At 38.3% G+C, this 15,179-nt stretch overlaps 1 long non-coding RNA gene across 1 annotated transcript; it reads right to left on the bottom strand.

Annotated features, from left to right (window-relative positions):
* Positions 1-1,737: 1,737 nt before the first annotated feature.
* LOC139432901 (uncharacterized) lies at positions 1,738-4,643 on the bottom strand. The gene is made up of 3 exons (XR_011642488.1): positions 4,552-4,643; positions 4,387-4,474; positions 1,738-1,809 (listed from the first exon to the last, which is right to left on the bottom strand). It is a non-coding gene; the product is annotated as an uncharacterized lncRNA (long non-coding RNA).
* Positions 4,644-15,179: the final 10,536 nt, after the last annotated feature.

Below are 15,179 nucleotides of genomic sequence, written 5' to 3'. Positions count from 1 at the left end.
CTTGTGTTTTGTTATTTTTGTTACTCTAGCCACACTATTATAGGCTGGGTACTGTATTCAGCACGGATCATGAAAACAGGCATGTAGTGCACAAATGTTCAGGTTTTAGTCTTCTTTATTTTAGTATTAGGAGTGCAGAGAGGGTCTTATACTCTGGAAATGATTGGATCAACTGTTTTCAGGGACAAATCGTAAAGGATAAAATCTACAAAATTGGTTTTAATGCTTGAGTAGCCCTGATGAATGGGATTATTGTATTACTTGCAAGAAGCTGATAACTAAAATAATTCTGAAACAAATATAAAATAATTGTGTGTTATGGTTTTCTTATTTCAAGTTATGTATTAGCATATAGCTGGCATAAAATTGACATTTCTAAATATATTTTAAACCCAGATTGGAATTGTGCGAGCAGTAACTGTGACCGTCACACATGAAAGCCAATGTTTTCCTCTGCCATTAAAATATAACGTTTCCGCAAGAAAATTGAATGCAACCATTCTACTCTATTTTGTAACACAGCACAACATTAATTCAGGTTAGAAGTGAGCTGTGTGTAATAGTGTTTAGCAAACATTTCTGCAACATAATCGCATGAATTGTTTCGCTAGAGTTATCAGCATCAGCAGGTCTGCAGAGTGGTCCATGTCGTCATCCTGGGCTCGGAAGTCGTTTTATTAAGCTTTGTTCAAATATTGGGAGATGTGTATGTGTCACTCCACTCAGGTTTTCTGTTTCTGTTTTGTTTTGTGTTGCACAGTCCAAACCATTTGAAATAACATAATAGCACATTCTAAAGGGCATTAAAAACTCAAACTTTTCATAATAAAAACGTTTAATCTGCCTGTAGTTAGTCCTTATTCAGTTTGAAGATCTTGCGCAAAATGTGCATGTATTAACTCTTTTATCATGTTGACACTTGGCATGGCTTATTGTGCACACATACTCCAAGGTCATGATGTCAAACAACACAAACACTGTCAACCACACTTTAAATGGAGCGAAAGCTGATGTGTAAACTTAGCCATAATACGCTCAAAGCCAAATATTGAGTACTGCTCTACACCAACAGGGTGAATTTCTGCACATTATCTGCTTGTTTATATAAGTTAATGGTTGGAATGTGGGTGAATTTGAATAGCCATGGAGCCAGGCTGTTGACATATCTTGATCTGCCAATAACACACAAGATTAGCATTTGCAGTCTGTTGTCATTGGCACAGGCTAAAAAAAAAAACCTCCCTTTGGTCCATCCTGAGTGGCTAATCTACCTCTGGTTACATAATACATGCATTTAGAAAAATCAGAAATTTGACAACACATTGATATTTCACAACTTTCCGAAATGACTGATTAACAGTTTCAAAATCTGCAATGGATACATGTGTTTTTGCGTTGCCCACGTCAATGTTTCACTAGAATGGGTGCTGTAAAATAACTTTTTCCCTTAAAAATGCTAGCTTAACTGATGATGGTTAGTGAACCAAACCAAAGACAGAGCTCACTGTGAAAATGTGCTGAGGCCGGTGGAAACCAGAATGTCTCCTGTTACTGTGGGATTCCAGGAACAACATTAATCAACCCTTTTTCGTGTCTTCAAGTTCTTCACTCAGAACCGTGATGCTGCATGCACAAATAGTTGATGAATACCGAGGCCATTGTTGTTTAATTATTCCAAGGTTAATAAGTCAATGGAGAATTCTAGTACTTTTATTTCAGAAAATAGTAATAGATGACCAGAAATGATTAAGACAGATGCAGCTAGACCCAGATATTTCGCCAAATAGCTGGGGGAGACCCAAAACCGAGCTAAAAGAGAGTGAAGGTAGGAATTACATTAGTAAGTTAGTGAGTGGACACATACGGTACATGACTCCAAACAAAGTCAATGCTGCATGTTGAACAAATCAATGTTTGCTAACAACCTTGGCATATCAACTTGAAAAGTGATTATGTGTCAGTGTTGCGTTCACAACTTGTTTCTGCTCCCCCCAAGTGGACAAAAGTACAACTGAATGCTGAAGATGGTTACAATTTAGATTCAACTTTAATTTCCTTTTTTTTTTAAATTATATATTATTTACATATCCAACATTCTCAGATGCCAGTGCATTGAGGTTATGAGAAAATTAAGATCCCGCAAAAACATCTTGCTAACGGCTAACTGTGCTTGCTTTCGCTAACCATCATAATAGGACCATCATTTCCGAAATGAAAATAAATCTGCTTTGAAAAACATGTGACACTGGTGATCGAGGCCATAAAGTCATTAGGTAAATGATAAGGTATTACATTATTTGAGAAGTCATTTTCTCTTAGACTTCTTTACAAACTGACAACAAGTGGAGATGCCCCCTGATGGATATTAGAACGATTTCAGGTTTGATGGGCCTCACTTTTAAAACTTGGTAGTTGCTTAGTTTCAATATTTACAACTAAAAAAGCAGCACTCAATGTTAAAAGTTTGGCCTTTAACATTTAAAGTTTAACATTCAAAAACGTTGCCTCCTCCCGACTATGTGGGTTCGGATTTGAATGTTACATTATTAGATCTTGAGATAACAAAACCCCATTTCTAACCAGTGACAAAAAAAAAGAGTTTGAACATGGCAACTAAGTTAGTGTTCTTGTAAGTCATGTGCTTTCAATCAGAATGAAAGATTTATAAAAGCTCAAGACAGAACAAATACACACATTGTTGGTCGGACTCGATACTAATGCAACTTTATTTGATAATTATAAGATGAATATTATTTTGAAGCTTTAAAAACAACAAAAGTGTAGAAAAATATATACACAAGCATCACTGAAATTAGATAACTTCAACAAAATCTTCACTGTGAGTTTCAAATGTTACATTATGAATGTTCTGTGAGGATCTGCTTCACGGCTAACAGGACGTCCTAGAGATGAACAAAGTCACAGTTTGAGTGTACAAAGGGGCATGAAAGGCTAGTCTCATCAAACAGACATCACCAATTGCAATTTGCGACATGCAGTGAAAGTTGGAATTTGGTCTTTGACTATTCTCAGTCACTCTCTGTGATGGCACTCAAAGGGAGGATTCATCGCCAGTGTTGTCTGTAAGTGAACTCATAAAAAGGAGCTACAGTATACACTGGTTTTAGGATTGCGAATGCCTCAGGTGAAGTGGGATCAGAGGATCTCGTGTCTTCGGCTTCACAGCACTTCAACTTCATACAATTGAAGCACATCAGCAGTGATAATTTCGGATAGTTGGGGGATTTTAACAGTGAGATTAGATCAGGACAAGATATCAGGAGATGTTTACTCATCACAATATGCCTCCTTTCAGTCTGTCCACTTCTACCCGATAGGATCTGGAGACTACAGCTAGAGTTAGTAGAGACATAATATTGCTATTTAACACTTTACTTTTATTGCATGGTTCAGAGAACAGATTGTATTTGTCATAAAAAGAGTTAGAGCACATGACTGTTTGATCTTTGGATCTATGTTAGCGTCTTATCTGTCTTAAAGCAATTCAGAAAGTTAACTATACAGAACTGCATACCACAAAACTTTGATTTAGTTTTATGGTATGCCGTTTTGTATATAATAGTCTTTTGCAAGCAAACCGGATAACTGACCACTGTTCATATAAAAGAGAGGGATAAATCAACACAGTTTACATTTAAGAATTCAAAGAAAAGGACTTTGATTTTTTCACCAGATGTAAAAAACAGAGCGGAAAATGAACCCTCGGTGTGATGTGCTGCTGAAATGTTACACAGATATGTGAAATGGCATAACATGGCCAGCGACCAAGGGCCAAAGCAAACAATATCTTTCCATTTCACAGTAAAAAATGTACGGGGGAACTGATGAATCCGGACGCTTAATGGTGCTATTCTGAGATAATCGCCATAGATCGATGCCTGCCCGCACACAGCTGATTTTATTATAGTATTCACTGAGAAAACACCAGTGAAGGCTGTTATTTAATGTAAGTCTAGACATCTCCATTCCTCTGCAGACAAAGTGATAATTAAATGTTTATTCAATTGACTGTAAATGTTAGCAAATGTGTGTCTCGTTATTAATTATTATTATTTTTGTTTAATTTTCAATAGATTAAAAATATATAACTGTCCTTTGCCTAATTTATAAAGTAAACCTTAGCATCTCACTAGCAGTGGCAACTGCAATCAGTTACAGCTGCCCTAAGTCTGTAGCCAAGTCTAATAACACCAGTGTACACGTTGCTGTGTCAATACAGATATTTATTTGTTAATTATTTGTCTTTACTAGTCATAATACACCTGGTTTATCGTAGCAAGCAGTGGAAACTCCCCTCAATAAGCGACAATTGCCAAGGGCGTTGCAACCATCACTCGCCAATATTTCATCATAAATATAGCCTACCTGCCTGTCAGCCTCCCATCGGGGCACAAACTTATCTCGTGCCCTCATTGGTCATTTGCGCGTTCATGTGTGTTGGAGGAGGCAGGCTCTATAAGGAAGTGGCAGATTTTCAACGGTTGTGTATTTTCAAATTCTTGCGATCTCGAGCCGGTTTCTCAAACTTACCATAACTGGATGGCCTACCTGCCTGTCAGCCATCCATCTGTGCACACACTTATCTCGTGCCCTCATTGGTTATGTGCGCGTTTGTGTGTGTTGGAGGAGGGGCTCTGTAAGGAACTCTGAAGGAAGGGGCAGATTTTTTTCGGTTGTGTACTTTCAAATTCTAGCGCACTCGAGCTGGTTCCTCCATTCTTACTTACCTACCTTTAATAAATGCAGGCACATTTTTAGCAGCTATTCATACTAAATCAGTTGTCCCTCCCCCTGGTGCCAGGACCAACAGATCCATCTTTAGGCTCAGCAGCCCTGTCCCCCCATAAGGCTGAACCTGAACCAGCTTATCTCCCAACTGAAGGAAGTGAGCAGCATTGTGTTGAATGACATGACACTTAACATATCTGAAGGGAGACTGGAATACAATATATATATATATATATATATATATATATATATATAACAAAAAGCTAACATCTAATTTAAATTATACATTTCAAACACAGTATTTTCCCACATAGCCAATGATCTATATAAAACAAAAAACTGCTTTTAGTCTATTTAGGATGATGGACAGTTTGAAGCATTGAGTGATCAGTCTGTAAACAAAATGTTAATCACAGACATTTTGGTTATGATATTAATACTAATGTTATTATATTAAAGCAGGGGTGGGGAACCTCCGGCCCCCGGGCCGTATACGGACTGCTAGACCATTTGGTAAGGCCCTCGAGGTAATTTATAAACAAAGTGGCCTGGGCCTGGTGGTGGGGCCCAATGTGATATATTTTCATGGGGCCCAAAATCCCTGGTGGCGCCCCTGGCCACAGATGCCACGGAGTAATGGCCTCTGTGACAGATGCCGGAAGTACTTGCCACTGCCTGCAGATGTCACGAAATGAGCCAGGCCCTACTGAAATATTGATGGCCATGGAAATAAGAAATTGGACATTTTACTTCAGCTGTCATTCTGCTATAAAGTCTAAAATAAATCACTTTTATATGGGTTGTATTGTGTCTTACATGTCAATAAATAATTACTTATCTTTATTTAATTCATTGACGTATGACGTCACATACCTCAATTGTTTCTTGAAATAGCTACACAAGTGGCACAACACAACCCTCAAAGTGCGCAAGGTCTTATAAGGGTGACTCTCACCGTGTCTGGTAAATCACAACATTTCTATCGTGGGACAAAATGATGCCAGCCCACTTCCTTGTCAACAAAGGAAGAGGGGGAACCAGATGGAGAGCTGTTTCTGTGGACTTTAAACAACCCGCGCAACAACAGCTCAATAAGCAATGGCACTGAAACTCTCCGACACCCAATTGTTTCCTGAGTTTCTGTGTCCGGCCTTCCGGACCGGAAACTTTTGGGCACCCCCCAGAGGTGAGTTTGTATGTTTGTGTTTACGTGTGCACGCGCTGTTAGTGTGCGTGAGAGCTAGGTGGGATTTTTACTAAGGATGCGGAAAGTACATTGGCAAAATGCCCATTGCTTTTTAAAGACTGTTCGAAAGGATGGGAAAGACACTGAGCGCTGTTGAACAATGCCACTAACAGCTGGTCATGTTGACTACAAGGATTACAGTGTGTTCACAGAGGAAAGAGAGTAGTAACCTTGACCTCTGACCCCATAAGACTCCACCAATATTACACTTTACGTGGGGTCAAGAGAGTCATAGGCACAGACACTGATTGTATTGACCATGGGAACACAGTTCAGATTCACACTGAACCTCTAACTCCACAGCGTAAAGGACGGTAATAATGAAGAGCAACAGAGCGGTGTAAATAGGCCATGACCTATTTCCTGCAACCAGCAAGTAAGTAACACTAATACACTTTTTTATGGCAATATAGCTTGCGTTATCTCCACCAAGGACATTATGTTTTCTGTTTGTTTTTGGTTATATATTTGTTGCAGCAGGATAAAAAGAAACTTGGAGGAAGAGTGAAGCATGGGCCAAGTGTGAAGCATGGGCCAAGGGAGAACCCATTCAGTGACCTGGCCTTGGTCTGTGCCCATCTGGTTCGTTTTGTTTCATAGTGGAATTTATTATTATGTTATTGCTATGGTTTATTGAGCAAATGTTGTATTATGAACACATTCAAAATGTCTACATACAATATAGGAAGAGAATATGCAGCTACTGTATTTAAACAATTGGTGGCAGGTACCAGTTTAATTTATTCCATCAAATGAAAATGCACATGCTGCTAAGGCAACTGTTCTTGTGTCTGATGAAATCATACACTGAGATTATACATTAAAGAGGAGGAGAATATTCAAAGCAACTACCTGACTTAAAACAGTACAATAAATGCATTCCATGGGATACACCAATCATTCTTATTTAGTGATATGACTTTTTTTAACCATATTGATGAGCAGTCCTGCTTTATAATGTTTAATTGTGTAATGACTCATGAGTGCATGAAATTAATTGCTCATGACTGCATCCAGAAAACATATCCTAAATGTAATCACACCATAGCAATTCACACAAAATTGGATATACATAAATTATAACACCAGAAAGTAGAAGGAAATGTAAATTCCAAATCACCAATCACCAGAATAGTTACAAGAGTTTGACTACTTTATGCACAGGGGGAAATGAGAGCTGAAAGGAAGAGCAAGAGGCACCTCAAACATGCTCCTCTACCACCCTCTGGTGAAAGTAATATACCAATAAGTAGTAGTACAAATGCCATATCAATCTCATTAGTATGCAGAAAAAGTGACAGGTCGCCCCGCCCCTTTTTGACCGGAAGTCCCGCCTTATTTGACCGGAAGTCCCGCCTTTTTATTTTGAAAACCGGAAGTCCCGCCTCGTTCGACCGGAAGTCCCGCCTCGTTCGACCGGATGTCCCGCCCCCGCTTCCGGCGGATGTCCCGCCCCCGCTTCCGGTTTACAAAATAAAATAAAAAATAAATTTAAATTTAAAAAATGAGAAAAATAAAATGCCGTTGTTTTCAATCAATTAATATGTCTAGGATATATATATCCCGCCTCCTAACCACTTCCTGTGTGGTTAATCCTGTATACAGTATCGAATGTAACTTACAAATACTTGCAAATAACATGAAATTAATCAAAAGTAAAGCATCTTAAAAAAAAACATATATTTAAACCTCTCTGTTTTTGCAAACAGGACATGACAGGACATGAGGGGAGAAAACATATGGTGAAGGAGGGGGAACACACACACACACACACACACACACACACACACACACACACACTTTCCCCGCCCCTCACCCCTCTCGCTTGAGGGCTGTCTAGATAAAAAGCCAGCGTCACTCATTTTTCAAGTCGAGAGAAAATGGCCAAGAGACGTTTTGATATGAATTTAATCAGCGAGACACCGGTGACAACTTACAGCCATCCGTTGGGTGCTCCAATCAAGAAACGAATGCAGTTTGTATGCCGGGTTCAGACGCCTACAGCCGAAGAACTTCACGAAGAATGGACTCTAAAAAATGGCGATGTTTGGGGTTATATATTCAACTATATGGCTAATGAACTACATTTCTACAATCTGAAGAATGGAGAAACGTATGGACCTCGTAGTGTTAAAGCGACACTGACCTCAACAGATTGGGCTGTGTTAACTCTGGTGTCTTCCCGAGATCTACACGCAACCATTGTATCGGAAGAAGTAGTGCATCAGGAAACCATCGTGGAACCAGAGGTGTACAAGATATTTGCAAAGAAAAGCAAAGAAACACAAACAGCATGCGAGATTAAAGAAGAGTTTGCATCGTTACCCCTCAACGTTACCCCTCAATGTGAAGGAAGAAGAGATATTCCCACACAGCCAGAAGGGAGAAGAGTCCTGACAGGCACCGTCTGGGAAACTAAAGCGGACCCTCTGGGCGTTGGTATTACCGCTCAAGCCGTTTGGTGGTCGTTGGGTAAGGACCCCTCTGATGATTTTGTTTTGGAGTATTTTAATTCTACCTGCGGGGTATTTCAAACGTCCTTGAGGGTGCCTCTGACTGCATGGCTGGAAATGATTGAAGGAAAAGCTACAAAGCTTAAAGAACTTTTTAAACAGAGTCAGACATCGATGGACATTATACTGGTGAAAAAGACCCTCACGTTTGCAGAGGACTCCGCCCCCCAGTCAACATAACAAGTCCCACCCACCTCAGCAGATCATTTAAAAAGTAAGGACCTCGCAAGGACATTTTTAGAGAGCAGCAACCATGGATCTGAGAAAAACCAAGTCTCTCCCCACGATATGCAGCCTGGATCAAACGCCTACAGGACCGCCATCCTCACCAACATTTTGGACACCAGATCTGGACAGCGCTATGGCTGACATTGATATCACGGGGTTGCTGGATATGCCTCAACCTCCATGTGAATTACACACAAATCTGCAGAGTGTCACTAATATATGTATATATATATATATATATATATATATATATATATTCTTTATTTAACAGGTAAAAAAAAACCTCATTGAGATTAAAATCTCTTTTCCAAGAGTGACCTGGCCAAGAAGGGCAGCATGTACAAAGTTACAACATATAAAACACAGACATGAAAGGCAGACAAATACAGCTGTAAAACACAAATAAAATGGCACATTAGCCAGTCAATATAAAACCTTTATTTAACCAGATTGGTCCCATTGAGATCATAGATCTCTTTTTCAAGGGAGACCTGCAGAAATATGCAAAGTAAAACAAACTATTAAAATCATTCAAAAACTGGCAACATTTTTAAAACGATTTCAAGATATACGAGCACTCACATCGACCAAAACTAAAAAAGTGTTACACAGTGACTGACATTCTGTACGGGAGTTCACACCCCAGCTGCTGTAGGGAGTTGAAATATGTTATGGCTCTCGGGGGATGGTGGTTAAGAGACAGATTCTTAGTTTTTGGACTGCCTCAGGGGGTTAACGACATCTACTAAAAACAAAGTACTTCATTATCTACTTTTTTCAGCTTTTATACACAAAAGTGCAGGGAAGGTAAGCAGATTTAGAACACTATCTATGAGATAGTGTTAGTGTTCCCTGCCCTTATCCATTTATTTTTTCTTTATTCAGCAATCGGCAATTGTGTCACCTTGTTTTTCTTGTTAATTAGGAAAGTGCTTGCTTAAATGTATGTATTTTAAGTGCATATTATAGAACAGGTATAGGGCAATATCAAAATTAGCCCAAACTTTTTTATTCACAATGTTTACTGATAAACATCAAAATATGCAGGGGGTCCAATTCTTAACTTTTCCCTAAAACATTCTAGAATGTCTTTATCTAACACAAAAAAACATGAATTTTAAAAACATTTGACAACAATAGATACGTTGTTCCTGTTTTTATTAAGATTATCAGATACAAAATGATAAGTATAAATAAATCTATGCTTTCAAATGCATTATTCAGAGATATTAGGCCTGTCAAATCAAAACTGGAGCATGTGAATAAGAGAGAGCAGAGTCCTAACCAGCTGATCCAAACCAAACTCTGAGCAGCCGGCGGCTGAGACGGAACCAACCAGCATGCGGACCAAACTGCTGCTAAGAACTCATGTTTAAATGAAATAGCAAGCAATGAATTCAAAGTGTGTATTTACTACACTAAGAGGAAAAGGAGATTTATCTGAGTTCTGTTGTGAGAGATTCGTGAGTAGAGAAGCGGCATCAGGTTTACAATCCCTCCTGCTAGGACGAAAACACAACTGCAGGTAAATGTGATGATGATGTGTGACAGGTTGAATGCAGCACAATAATCATTTTATTTTCTGAAATCTTTGGTATCGTAATCGTTTAACCAACATTGTAGTTCAAAATAAAATTTGAATAATCACCCTGTGCTCCAACCAAACAAAAGAGAATACAAAATACACTCATGTAATAACAAAAAATAAGTTAATTTGTCATTTTAAAGCAAATAAGACAAACTCTACGAATACAGACTTTACATTTTCCAACATCGACATAATACAATTGAAATGTAACCATTTAACATATAAAATCGCTCATGTTTTCATCAAGGGTATCTACAGCATTACTATACTTTAGAGAAGATTGGTACAGTATATGATGATGTACATTATATATATATATAAAGCTTATGTGGGATACACAAATAAATATCACCCAATGGATGTTATCTACATCTCATCACATTTTAACTCCTCAGAGTGATTGTGTCTTGATATTTGTCTATATTGATGTTAAACATGGAGCTGCTGTGATGCAAGTCAAATTTGATCTGACCATTAAAGTATTATCGTATTATCGTATCGTATTTCTGCAGGAGATCCACACATAGACAACTCAACATCACAAAGAGGTAAAAAACTTCACAACAGCCCTTTCAATTGGGACAAAATGTATCGACAGTCATTTAAAAATGACCCCTCTCACAACTAAGAAGAAGTTAAGAAAATGGACACTGCAAATATAGCTAGGTAAAATGCCAAGTGGGTACAGCTCATTACAAATGTTAATCTTGGGTTTGCTTTCACTCGATGAAGCTCAGTGCAAGTTCTTTCATGAAGTGCAGGGTCTTTCATGAAGACTTTCACCTTTCCTAGTCGGATTCTCGTCCCCCTAAATCTATCACAGCACGATGGAGTCTAATCGCCAAAGTTTAATATATATTGCCCTTTGTATACACAGCAATAAATATGTTTATCGCACTAAACAAACTTCAACTGTCAATCATTCCAAACACTCTTTAAACCGAGGAGGAGGGGCACACTTAAAATATTGTAACGCAATTTAATCACATTACAAAGTTTGACCCAAAGTTGCTCCCACGCGGATGTTCCCCATGAATAGAATGGTTTTGGAAGAGCAAAGGTGGCAGATAAATTGGCAAGAGCTACAAGTATTGCACATATAGTGTTCGCAATATGATAGCAGAAGAGATAATATGCATATTAGACTGACACAGTGAGTGAAAAGAGGAAGAAAAAGGTTTGATTAGCAGCATTATATTTGTTATTCAGACAACATTTTAGAGGGTTTAATTCTAAATTATGCAAGTTAACTGATGATGGCAGGAAATAGTTCAAATGAATTTTTTTTCCGCACAATTGTAAACGAAACATTTAAAGTGGTCCTGCAATCTTCATTTTCCGAAACATTCTGTAACATTATCTCAGAAATGAAACAAACATCAAAAGTGTATCATGTGCTCTCATTGTATGCTCTGTTTGTAGATATAATGCATCTTTGCGTCGAAAACAGCATACACGTGAATATTTTGACTGAAGTGAAAAAACTCCATCAGGATATATCCAGTAATATGGGGAATTCTAAGCTGGAGACTGTCCTGGGGATGCTACAATCAGTATAACTATTGATTTTGTGTGTGAAAAAAATAAAAAAAGTGTTTTTTACATCTAAAAACTGTTGTCATCATTATAGCAAGGGGAGCGTGTCTGATACATGTGTATTACAGTCCTTCTTGTTGTGTTTTTCAGTGTTTTCTGTGTGTCTGTACACACAAAGCACACTTCATTATCTACTTTTCAGCTTTTTTAAAAAGAAAAGTGTATCTTTCGGTAACTTTCTCAGAGAATTTAAGCATAAATCTGTCAAATGTTCAAAACAGCCTTGTTTCACTGAAATACCCTCAAAATCACAAACTGCCGTTAAGAGTCAGATTCTTAACCAAATCTACTGAAACAGAGTACTTCATTATCTACTTTTTCAGCTTTTAAATACAAAAGTGTATCTTTCGGTAACCTTCTTGAGAGAATTAAGCATACATCTGTCAAAGATTCTTAACGAAATCTACTGACACAAAGTACTTCATTATCTACTTTTCAGCTTTTATACACAAAGTGTATCTTTCAGTAACTTTACCAGAGAATTTAAGCATAAATCTGTCAAATGTTCAAAACAGCCTTGTTTCACTGAAATACCCTCAAAATGACAAACTGCCATTATTACGAAATCTCCTCAAACAGAGTACTTTCTACAGATGAAGCCTTCCCACTCAACGCAATATGTCCCACCCACTCAGCAAATCATATAAAACTAAGGACGACCGTTCAAAACTAGCCATGGATCTGAGAAAAACCAAGTCTGATGTAGCCTGCCCTTATTATCACCAGGATAATGGATATGGGCTTAATGACTGGATGTTACAAAGTAGGGGAGAGGATGTTCCCGAAGAAGAGCTCTCGTCTATATCATATCCATGTAAGGTCTTTAGGACAAAAGAGGACCATGATAACATGACATATGAAGAATATCTTTCTTTAAAAGATGGTATTATAGATAACCTTTATAGAAACAGTATATCTCATACCACTCGCCAAGATCGCAAACGACAATTAGCAGAAAAGAATAGAAAAAGTAAAGAAAAACGAAGAAAAAGAAAAAACAACATGAAAAGGAGAAGAAAAATTAAAAGCAAACGCAGAATGCGAATGAAAAGAAAAGGGACCATAGGACAGAAAACTAAAAAGACAAAAAGAAGGAAGGTGAAAAGAAAAAGAAACAAAGTGAAGAAATTTAAACTAGAGGATGGTGTTGAAGAGCCATTACCGGATCATAATAATCTTATAGATCATCTCCCGCTAACCGACTGCTGCGAATGTGTTGAACAAATACCAAAAGCAATGGCAGAACTTTGCTTCAGTATAATGAGAGAAAAAGCGCGATACTGTGGAATTGCCCAAATTGGCGACAGTGCCAGAATATGTATTAAAAGACTGTTGGAGCAGAAAAGTTAAGAATTGGACCCCCTGCATATTTTGATGTTTATCAGTAAACATTGTGAATAAAAAAGTTTGGGCTAATTTTGATATTGCCCTATACCTGTTCTATAATATGCACTTAAAATACAAACATTTAAGCAAGCACTTTCCTAATTAACAAGAAAAACAAGGTGACACAATTGCCGATTGCTGAATAAAGAAAAATAAATGGATAAGGGCAGGGAACACTAACACTATCGCACAGATAGTGTTCTAAATATATTTTGATGATTATCTGTAAACATTGTGAATAAAAAAGTTTGGGCTAATTTTGATATTGCCCTATACCTGTTCTATAATATGCACTTAAAATACAAACATTTAAGCAAGCACTTTCCTAATTAACAAGAAAAACAAGGTGACACAATTGCCGATTGCTGAATAAAGAAAAATAAATGGATAAGGGCAGGGAACACTAACACTATCTCATAGATAGTGTTCTAAATCTGCCTACCTTCCCTGCACTTTTGTGTATAAAAGCTGAAAAAAGTAGATAATGAAGTACTTTGTTTTTAGTAGATGTCGTTAACCCCCTGAGGCAGTCCAAAAACTAAGAATCTGTCTCTTAACCACCATCCCCCGAGAGCCATAACATATTTCAACTCCCTACAGCAGCTGAGGTGTGAACTCCCGTACAGAATGTCAGTCACTGTGTAACACTTTTTTAGTTTTGGTCGATGTGAGTGCTCGTATATCTTGAAATCGTTTTAAAAATGTTGCCAGTTTTTGAATGATTTTAATAGTTTGTTTTACTTTGCATATTTCTGCAGGTCTCCCTTGAAAAAGAGATCTATGATCTCAATGGGACCAATCTGGTTAAATAAAGGTTTTATATTGACTGGCTAATGTGCCATTTTATTTGTGTTTTACAGCTGTATTTGTCTGCCTTTCATGTCTGTGTTTTATATGTTGTAACTTTGTACATGCTGCCCTTCTTGGCCAGGTCACTCTTGGAAAAGAGATTTTAATCTCAATGAGGTTTTTTTTTACCTGTTAAATAAAGAATATATATATATATATATATACATATATTAGTGACACTCTGCAGATTTGTGTGTAATTCACATGGAGGTTGAGGCATATCCAGCAACCCCGTGATATCAATGTCAGCCATAGCGCTGTCCAGATCTGGTGTCCAAAATGTTGGTGAGGATGGCGGTCCTGTAGGCGTTTGATCCAGGCTGCATATCGTGGGGAGAGACTTGGTTTTTCTCAGATCCATGGTTGCTGCTCTCTAAAAATGTCCTTGCGAGGTCCTTACTTTTTAAATGATCTGCTGAGGTGGGTGGGACTTGTTATGTTGACTGGGGGGCGGAGTCCTCTGCAAACGTGAGGGTCTTTTTCACCAGTATAATGTCCATCGATGTCTGACTCTGTTTAAAAAGTTCTTTAAGCTTTGTAGCTTTTCCTTCAATCATTTCCAGCCATGCAGTCAGAGGCACCCTCAAGGACGTTTGAAATACCCCGCAGGTAGAATTAAAATACTCCAAAACAAAATCATCAGAGGGGTCCTTACCCAACGTCACCAAACGGCTTGAGCGGTAATACCAACGCCCAGAGGGTCCGCTTTTAGTTTCCCAGACGGTGCCTGTCAGGACTCTTCTCCCTTCTGGCTGTGTGGGAATATCTCCTTCTTCCTTCACTTGCGGACAGTTGAGGGGTAACGATGCAAACTCTTCTTTAATCTCGCATGCTGTTTGTGTTTCTTTGCTTTTCTTTGCAAATATCTTGTACACCTCTGGTTCCACGATGGTTTCCTGATGCACTACTTCTTCCGATACAATGGTTGCGTGTAGATCTCGGGAAGACACCAGAGTTAACACAGCCCAATCTGTTGAGGTCAGTGTCGCTTTAACACTACGAGGTCCATACGTTTCTCCATTCT

This window comes from Pseudochaenichthys georgianus, chromosome 22, assembly GCF_902827115.2.
Source record: "Pseudochaenichthys georgianus chromosome 22, fPseGeo1.2, whole genome shotgun sequence".
Classification (NCBI taxonomy): Eukaryota; Metazoa; Chordata; class Actinopteri; order Perciformes; family Channichthyidae; genus Pseudochaenichthys; species Pseudochaenichthys georgianus.
This window is presented reverse-complemented; position numbering and strand designations above follow the sequence as displayed.